The following is an 8,285-nucleotide window of genomic DNA, read 5'->3' as shown; positions in this document are numbered from 1 at the left end:
TTTGGTTTTTAATTTTCACATTCATTACCATTATGGAAACACTTTCATTCGTTTTAATGTGTGATAAATGTACATGATTTTCAAACATAAATAATAATATAATAATTTTGTGGACGATTCACACATCGTCATTTAGTCCTAAACTATGGATATAAATACATACTTTTTTTTGGAAATACATAATATACATAGTAAACACCCAGACCGATACAAACAATCATACCAAGAATTATATATGTTTGTACCGTGCGAGGAATCGAAAGCTACACTATCGGAAGTAAGGCGGTTTGCTAAACCGTTATACCACCGTGGCCGTCGATTATATTATTATATGAAATTAATCTGCAGGTAGAAGCAGTAGTAGTTGCGTCTGGGAATTATTAGTTGTCAATGTATATATATAAATAATTAATGAGTGAAGTAGTTTTTATCGTGGCATAAACACGTTGAGTCTAGACTCTATATACATTTTATTTTTATGTAGCGGTAAACTTAGGGACGCTACCGGTTCAATAATATATAACTTTCAATGATCAAATCAAAAGGCAATGTAGGATATTACAGATAACTATTATAAGCCAAATGTGCCGTCAGTACACCATGTAACAGTTACAACACATAGTTCAAACAATATACAACGATATAAAATTTTTGTATAAATTTAGTATTTAGTATACTAATGTATATACTCCTATTAAATATACTAATATTATAACAGTATGTATTATATAATATACATGTCTATTATAAAACAAGACATTTTTTTTATTAATTTAGGGATTTTAGTCTATTTTTGGTACGTCAGTCCCATCATTTGTTACGCAAGCCTAGTATAGAAGGACTGCTGCATTTGCACTGTCCCCAATAAACATTGCACGCGGCACCAAATGCTTGATCAGCAATGAGCATCACGCCATATCGCGTCATGCCTATAGTTACATTTCATTTTTATAGAATTATATAAATCAATCATATTCTGTTCTAACATCGAACTATAAGCATTGTAATTATTATTTTATATTAATAAATTTAAGTTAAGAAAAAGGTTGGATTTTTTTTACAACCTCCGGCTGTAGAATCCATAATTGGCGCAGTCGGTAGGATACTCATAAAAATATATATATATATATATTTGTGTATTCGAATTCTACGGGATTTCTACAGTGGAGTTATTCAAAAATTCGAAAGTGTATCAAGATCCGCCTGTACCTGCTCTACGTTCGAGTAATATGCAGTAAGTACTTAGAATCTTTCTCAGTCCTTACTTCCCATACTTTAATATATTTTAATATTATTTTATGTGTGTAATTTTAAGTATCCAAGATTTTTCATCCTAGAGAATCACGGAATATTAGGATAGGTAGTAGTAAGTCAAGTAATAGTAGAATTAATATTTTAGACCAACATAGAAATTTACATATAGAAATGAATAGCAGCGACATCGATACCATATATAAGTCCCTTAGGTTAGTACCGGAATTCGACGGCAATCCACATATTTTAACAAGATTTATTAATATTTGTGACCAGTTAGTTTTAACACACTGTAATACTGAACCGGGCAATGAACTAGCTAATTTAGCGTTAATTAACGGAATTTTAAATAAGATTTCGGGACAAGCTGCTAGACTTATTAATTCTAACGGGTTACCAGAAAATTGGCAGGGTATTAGGAGTGCATTAATCAATAATTTCGCCGATCATCGTGATGAAACAGCTTTATACAGTGACTTATCTGTACAGACGCAAGGTTCTAGCACCCCCCAGGAATTCTACGAGCGTTGTCAAAATTTATACAGCACCTTAATGACATACATATCACTTCACGAATCAATTCAAACAACTATAGAGGCTAAACGAGCGCTTTATAAAAAGCTTACTCTTCAAGCGTACTTACGTGGTTTAAAAGACCCCTTGGGTTACAGGATACGCTGTATGCGCCCTGAAACCATAGAAAGAGCCCTTGAATTTGTTCAAGAGGAGCTCAATACCTTATATATGCAACAGCGCTATGAAAATACCGTACAAAAAAAGGATTGGCAACAAGCTCATAATTCGCATAATTTACCCCTAAATAACTTTATACCGAAATCCATTCCTTTCAATATGCCTGGACCGTCTAGACAACAGGGTTTCAATACACGGCAATCTACAACTCAACCGCAACCAAACCAAGGGTGGAAACATAATGTACCACCACACGGATTACCACCACGAGGTCCCACTCGTACTCAACAAATTATGCGCGCACCCCCACCAAACTATAACCCTCAAAGTAACGTCTTCCGTCTTCCTAACAGGCAGCCGCCTCAACAGTTTAATTTTAACAACTCGCCGCGCCCAATGAGTGGTGTTAGCACGTATGTCCCTAAAGTTTTACCTCCTTATGGACATGACTGGCGAAAATTCGGGAACCCGCCGCCTAGTAACTATTTTAAAACACGCGAAGCGAACTTCAACGAATTTTATCCCGCATATACCGATAATTATAGTGACATTTATTATTATCCGGAATACGAATATGAAAACTGTTATAATTACGACCAATATAATGATTATTACTTTAACACCGAACAAGATTTCAATACCGATATGCCGGTAGTGGAAGAGGTTGAACAAGCATCAAATGTGCAGGACAATTCAAATTTTCAGGAAGCTATAACATCAGAAAAACCAAAATAGAGTTAAATTTCCATATACAAAGACAATTAGGGTATATTCAGATTAGTAATCCACCTCTTAAATTTTTAATTGATACGGGAGCAAATCAATCTTTCATCAGTCCAGAAGCTGTACAAAAGTATTTCAGTCACATTCCTCTTAATTACGAACCATTTGAAGTAACAAATGTACATGCTACCAGTAAAAATGATTACTCTATTAATTTGCCTTGTTTCCCAGAATTTAACGAAAATGATAATATAAAATTTTTTATATACAAATTTCACCATTATTTCGATGGATTATTAGGCTTTGATTTGCTTGACAAATGGGATTCAAACATTGATTTAAAAAATAAATTACTAATCACTCGTAATACGCAGATACCTATACAGATGTATGATTCACGTAACGTAAATCTCTATGAAGAGATTATACCAGCAAACTCTTCAAAATTAGTTAGATTACCAGTAAATACCAAGGATGGCGATGTACTAATTGAAAATCAAATTATTTGTAACTGTTTAATTTCCGATTGCGTAACAAAAGTAGTTAATAATAGAGCTTGGGTCGAGTTAAGTAACACTACGCGTAATGATATTGTCTTCTCAATGGATCGACCAATTGAAGCTGAAATATTTAACCATGAATGTGAAAATACTGAAACTGTATCTGATCGTGCTAAAGACGTATTATCTCGCCTCCGTATAGATCACTTAAATGAGGAAGAAAGAATTAATTTACAACAATTATGTGCAAACTATGCTGATGTGTTTTATCTTGAGGGCGAACCACTTACATTCACCAACAAGATCAAACATAAGATAAAAACTACAGATGAAGTTCCAGTACACACAAAAAGTTATAGATATCCATATGTTCATCGACAAGAGGTTAGAGACCAAATTCATAAGATGCTTGAACAAAATATCATAAGACCATCTGACTCTGCATGGTGTTCACCGATTTGGATAGTACCCAAAAAGGCGGATGCATCAGGGAAAGTCAAGTGGCGTCTTGTCGTTGACTTTAGAAAGGTTAATGAGAAAACGATTGATGACAAATACCCCATACCTAATATAACAGATGTTTTAGACAAACTTGGAAGGTGTCAGTACTTCACTACTTTGGATTTAGCTAGTGGATTCTATCAGGTAGAAATGAGTTCAGAGGATATTCACAAAACTGCTTTTAATGTAGAGAACGGTCATTACGAATTTTTAAGAATGCCAATGGGTCTTAAAAATTCACCATCAACTTTTCAACGAGTTATGGATAACTTGTTGAAAGACCTTCAAAATGACATATGTCTCGTATATTTAGATGACATAATAGTATACAGTACCTCACTACAGGAACATATCCTAAATTTAGAAAAAGTATTCACTAAATTAAGAGAATCCAACTTTAAGATACAAATGGATAAGTCTGAATTTTTAAAATTAGAGACTGAGTTTTTAGGACATGTTATATGTAGTGAAGGAGTGAAGCCTAACCCTAATAAAATCCACGCTATTGAGAATTACCCCTTACCTAAAACTACAACTGAAATCAAACGTTTTCTTGGCCTTCTAGGATATTATAGAAAATTCATACCAGATTTCGCACGCCTCACTAAACCGTTAACTCAATGTCTAAAAAAGGGTTCAAAAATAACATTAGATCAGACTTATATTAACTGTTTTAATCATTGTAAGAAACTATTAACTAATGATCCTATTTTACAATATCCAAATTTTGATAAAGAGTTTTTGTTAACAACCGACGCATCTAACGTCGCTATCGGTGCAGTATTATCTCAAGGACAAATAGGTTCTGACAAACCTATTGCATATGCGTCCAGAACACTCAATTCTAGCGAGCTTAATTATAGCACTATTGAGAAAGAACTTTTAGCTATAGTTTGGGCAACAAAGTATTTTAGACCATACTTGTTTGGCAGGAAATTCAAAATTATAACGGATCATAAACCACTCCAGTGGGTTATGAGTCTCAAAGAGCCCAATTCACGTCTTACCAGATGGCGATTAAAATTGAGTGAGTACGATTTTACAGTAGTTTACAAACAAGGTAAACAGAATACAAACGCCGATGCGCTTTCACGAATTGAAGTGCATAATGACGAACTTATGTCTATTATAGTTAATCCCTCTGAAAATGCACCAACCGTAGACGAATCAAGAACATTAACCGTCGCGGATGCTACAAGTAATTCTAATACTATTACTGTGCATACTGACAACGAAAATCCAATTTTAGAAATACCCATAACAGACGAACCATTAAATAAATTCACGAAACAGTTAATTCTAAACATCGTAGGCGATATTAAAGGCAGACCGATTTTAACAAAACCTTTCGATACTCATACACGTATATCAATACAAATATCTAAATCTAATCTCGAAGAAGACATCATTAATGCTATAAAAGAATATGTTCATCCAAAAATTAAGACAGGTTTACTTATAAATCCATTTCTAGATATGTACACTATAGTACCTATTATAAAAAAAAACATTTAAAAATTCATCTATGAATATTTTATTAACAAAAAAAAGAAGTCGAAAATGTAAGAGAATATCTGAGGCAACAGGAGATCATTAATAAGTACCATGATGGAAAGACGAATCACCGTGGCATTAACGAATGTCATTTAGCTCTATCTCATAAGTATTATTGGCCGAAAATGCGTGAACAGATTACTAAATTTATTAACGAATGCACAGTTTGTGGTCAAGCAAAATATGACCGCAATCCCATCAAACAACAGTTCAGAATTGTTCCACCAGGCACAAGACCATTAGAATTAGTTCATTTAGATTTATTAACTATACAGAGTGAGAAATTTCTAACTATAGTAAATGCTTTTTCTAAGTATGCGCAAGCTTACCACTTAAGGGATGGCACAGCCATCAGTGTCGTGCAAGGGTTGTTAAACTTTTGTACACATCATGGCGTACCTCTAACCATAGTTACTGATAATGGACCGGAATTCACCAACCAACTTATATCAGAATTCGTCAGGGTTCATAAAATTCAACACCACAGAATAGCTCCTCATACACCGAATGAGAATGGTATCGTAGAAAGATTCCATTCAACTATTCTAGAGCACCTTCGTATATTAAAAATAGATAATAAATCTGAATCGGTAATAAATCTTATGCCGTATGCCCTTCTGGCTTACAATAGTAGTATACATAGTTTTACAAAGTGTAAACCGATTGAAATTATAACTGGCCATTTTGATCCTCGAGATCCATTTGATATAGATCTCTCAACTCATTTATTACAGCAATATATAAATAATCATATAGATAAAATGAAATTAGTATATAATTCAGTTCACGAACTCTGTAATTCATCCCGTCAAAATATTACTGAAAATCATAATAAGGATCATGAAACTGAACTTCAGTATTCACCAGAACAACAGATTTTTGTAAAAAATCCTCTTGCTTCCCGACAAAAGTTAGTGCCCCGTTACACACAAGACGTTGTAATGGCAGACCTTCCTATACATATTTATACTAAGAAAAAACGTGATCCTGTAGCTAAATCTAGATTAAAAAAAAGTCCCTAAAAGCGCCCAATTGTTTCAGGACGCTCCTGATCATCATTCTGTGCCTGAACAGAGCACTAATGCAAGAAATATTGCTCGAAAGCCTTAACGAGGGACCGGGTATCTTACCGTTCAAACTCGGACCTGCTAAGATAATATCTCATTATCACTCTTTTGTTCAGTATATTGATTTTACAGAAATGCATGAAACTATTAATTCTATTGATCGTTAGTTAACTATCATTGCTCCCGAACTCCATAACCGTACCAATTCTTTATTTGAACCTCACATGAATTACTTAAAAATTAAGCTTAGCAACGTATTAAATCATCTTAAAACCTTTGAAATTAACCGAAAACGCAGAGGACTCGTAGACGGCCTGGGATCAATAGTAAAAAGCATAACAGGTAATCTAGACTATACAGACGCATTGCACTATAACGAGGTAATAAAATCTCTCCAAGATAATGAAAATAAAATAGTATCTGAATTTAATGCACATGTTAGTTTATCTAAAGATTGGACTGCTCAGTATTCTAAAATCATAAGTAATATAGTAACAAATCAGAATAAGATAGACATTTTAGTAGGTAAGATAAAAGAAAGCGAAGCCACACGAGACTATGATTTAGTAAAATATGCCCATTTATCTCAAATTATAGATATAGTAAGCGATAACGTCGATTACATATCTCAGGAACTTTTAAAATTAGAAACTATAATAGCTTTTATAAAAACTTCTACTATGCACCATTCTGTTTTAGATTCGTATACAATGCGCACTATGATTAATAACTTAACTACTATATATGGTACAGATAAAGTAGTAATAGATTTAGATACTAGAGAAATATATGATATAATTAAGTTAGGTTCATATTATATAGATAATAAAATAGTTATAGTATATAAAGTCCCCATCATCTATCCCTTTACGTATGATATGTATAAATTATGTATAATACCCAATAATCACCACGAGATCTTATCACCACCTCATCCGTTCCTTGTTCTTCATGAGAAAGATTTTAAATACATAGAGACAGAATGTCCGAAGACGAGCAGATGGTACTTATGCGGCGCACCCAGCAATATGCAGAATCAATCACCCCAGGACTGTATCCAGAGGCTCATCACCACGCAGCAGCGGGACCGCACATGCAACCCCATCACTGTTTCACTAACAAAATCAGCTTACGAGAAACTCGACGATAGGCACTACGGTGTGAGTTTTCCAACTCCAACGAAAATACATTTATCCTGCGGACGAGATCTTTACAAAACCTTACAGGGTAGCTATCTTGCTGTAATTCCACGTAATTGTTACTTGGAATCGCCGGACTTCACAATTGTTAACACTAAGGACCGCCTCAAAGGTCAAGCATTGAAGATCATAGACTTACCTAACATGGATACTACTATATCATCAGAGAGAGCAACCCTGAAACCCGCATTCAAACTGAATTCGATCAAACTGGATCACCTGCATGAAACAAATATGAAAATGTCAATAGCACCTCCATTGACACTGCAGACAGAAAATAACAGCGGTATATATCATACGACTATACCGATGTATGCAATACTAGTAAGTGCTTGCGTACTTGCCTGTGGCATTACATATTATAAATTCCGCATAAAATACTTCAACACCAGGCAAGCCCATCTAGTCAACCATATGGAAATGGAAGGAATCTACACTGTTCCTGAAACAAGGAGAGTTAACCCAGAGCAACCCCCAGCTCAATTTACGACAAACGTCTTCAATAGTCGCTGTTCTACGAGGGGAGGTGTTACGCAAGCCTAGTATAGAAGGACTGCTGCATTTGCACTGTCCCCAATAAACATTGCACGCGGCACCAAATGCTTGATCAGCAATGAGCATCACGCCATATCGCGTCATGCCTATAGTTACATTTCATTTTTATAGAATTATATAAATCAATCATATTCTGTTCTAACATCGAACTATAAGCATTGTAATTATTATTTTATATTAATAAATTTAAGTTAAGAAAAAGGTTGGATTTTTTTTACAACCTCCGGCTGTAGAATCCA

This window comes from Achroia grisella, unplaced genomic scaffold (assembly GCF_030625045.1).
Source record: "Achroia grisella isolate CSIRO2021 unplaced genomic scaffold, CSIRO_AGI_Agris_v1 utg512, whole genome shotgun sequence".
NCBI lineage: Eukaryota > Metazoa > Arthropoda > Insecta > Lepidoptera > Pyralidae > Achroia > Achroia grisella.
This window is presented reverse-complemented; position numbering follows the sequence as displayed.